The sequence below is a fragment of the Rhinichthys klamathensis genome, unplaced genomic scaffold (genome assembly GCF_029890125.1).
Source record: "Rhinichthys klamathensis goyatoka isolate OS25496 unplaced genomic scaffold, OSU_Roscu_1.1 h1tg000036l_1, whole genome shotgun sequence".
Lineage (NCBI taxonomy): Eukaryota > Metazoa > Chordata > Actinopteri > Cypriniformes > Leuciscidae > Rhinichthys > Rhinichthys klamathensis.
The window spans coordinates 1,229,384-1,232,074 of NW_026606584.1; positions in this window are offsets into that span (position 1 = coordinate 1,229,384).

The window sequence follows — 2,691 nt, forward strand, 5'->3', positions numbered from 1 at the left end:
TCTCTCTGGCGGTTGCCGCCGTCTAAATGAACCGCGGCCGGCTGGCGGCAAGCCGCATTGAAATCATAGACAGTAAAAGAAATGGACAGAGCGATCTCATTGGAACTCAGTTGAGACAGTTGAAGCCCACTTTTAGCGATTTTTGAGAACTTCCGTTCCTGACGCGCAGACTCAAACCGACTCAAACTAAGCTTGATGACGTGAGCAACCTGTCTGACAGACGTTAATCTTCTAGTAGCTGTGCGTGAAAACTGCCAACGTTAATCTTGCAGAGACGGGGAACTTGAGCAAAGAGTTCTTTGGCGTGAGAGAGCAGGAGTAAGTATTCCGTTGCTTTTATGGACTCATTATCTATGGGCTTCTCCCTTGACGGGACGTCCCCCCGATTGCCTGCGAGCTTCTCCTCCTGTCTGCACGGTAACTTCTGTACAGCGCGACAGAGAGTCGAGTGGTTATGACGCAATCGTTAGCCTATTTTTCCTAAATCTGTTTCTACGGGGCCATAGTGTAACATAGAAGGTAATGGAGCCCTTTATACATTGTCGTGTTTCTTTAGAAATAAATAATGGACAAATGGAGTCTTTAAACGCCTCAGATGTAAAGTTATTCGCTGTCAAAGTGACGCAAAAATGAATGGGAGTCAATGGAAATGCTAACGCAAGTGAAGTTCTACTACAACATGGCGGCACCCGGCCAGCCATGTCATTGGCATGAGTGGAACTGACAGCATTTTAACTTTCACATTTAAAGCGATTATAATTATTATGTGAATTATATCAAATTTTGTTATTGTTGTTGCTCCAAAGTCATTAGGGTTTATAACAGATTTGACTCAGTCTGATTCCATGATAAGGTTTAGGAAAATACATTTAAATTACGTTGAAACTCTGAAGCGATTCAGTGATAGGCCTATGTAAAATATATAGAATTATTTTATTCACTTAAGGTTACAATTCTTTACATTTCTTTGATTTATGCACAATTGAGATGCACAAATAGTCCAAAAAGAATTCCTTTTGTAAAACTTACTTGGCAATAAATATCTTTCTGATTCTGATTAGGTTTTAAAATAAATATTTCATTCATGGTATGAACAATTTAGCAGAATAAATGGATGAAGTTAGACTTTTCACCAATGCCTGAAATCAGTGAACAGTGAAAGACATCTGCAACTTGGCCAAAAGCTTGGGTATGCTTTAGATTTTTTTTATTAATTTGCAACCATGGTAGCCTAATATTTATAATAAACATGAAAATCCCTGTTTTGACATGAAAGATAAAGTGAAATATTTAGAAATATTTAGTCTCTCTGTCACCCCAGGAAATTTCGTTTATGTCTTTCATTTTTTTACAAGCTCGATTTTTTTATTTTTATTTTACCTTTTACAGGTAAGGGATTAATTTGCAATTGCGAGTTTTGCAATCTGTACAAATGTTTAAGAAAGTATTAAAGCACAAACAGAGAAGTACCTCCACCGGCCGAGAGGGGCAGTACCTAAAAAACGGAAGCAGATTTACCAACACAACAGTGGCCACTCGTCACACGATTTCAGTATTTGGAGAGGATATCCTATCTAGTCATTGACTACGATCTTTAAAGTAAGTACATTTTTCCTTTTTGTGTAACGCAATATTATGTTCATTTTTTACATTTTTAGTTCAGCTTTTTCAAATATGTTCTTGCCTTACTAGTCAAGCTAGTAAGTTAGCCTTGTTTACAAAGTTTTCGTCATGTTTCTGACATAGCTAACGTTACTTAGTTTCTTCCTGGCGTTAGTTTTTTCTTTTCTTCTTTTAACTATATTTACGTATGTTTATGCAAGTGTGAGTACTACAGTATGTGGTTTAAGATAGTATTGGTCAGTCGAATAATTAACTAACTTACGTAACCAAATCCTGAAGGACAATTCTCCCGCCCACGTGGGAATGGTAACGTTAGCAAAATCTTTACAACAAGAAAGACTGATCAGTATAACTTGTGTTGTTTTCTAACTAAACATAATGATGTTTTGTTTGATTCGACAACCATGCTGCTAGTCTAGATTAACTTACAGTGTTAGCTAACACATGCTGCTTCGCCTTTTTTACTCACTGAATTCAAGCATGTTCGACATGTTGAAATGTATCTAGCTACAGTAGATCGCCAAAGCTTTACATCTAGAAAGAAAGCTTTACATCTAGAAAGTTTAACTTTTGGTGTTTTCTTACAAAAATAACGATGTGTGTGTATATATATATATATATATATATATATATATATATATATATATGTGTGTATATGTATATATGTGTGTATATGTATATATGTGTGTATATGTATATGATTGTGTTTGTCTGAACATGGTTTTCTGTTGATCCACTTGTGAAAATGACTCGTTTTTTGAAGGGGTGAGCATTTTAATGTTATTGATTTTGCCTGGAAATTAATCAAAAAGTATACTTTATGCAAAATGTTCTTCTATTTTAGATGGTTCACATTGTTCAGTTTATCAACGAGGAGGATCTGCCATTTGCAGTGGTTCCGCAAGAGTGGCTCAGCGAGAGCATGTGCCATTGGCCCCCATTTAACCTCAGCAAAAAGACGAAGGCAACAATTTAGCCATCCTCTGCACACCTCCACACAGCACCTGGGAGAAACATCATTTTAAGTTCATGAAGGGAGCAGGTAAATGGGTCTGACTTGTGTATTTG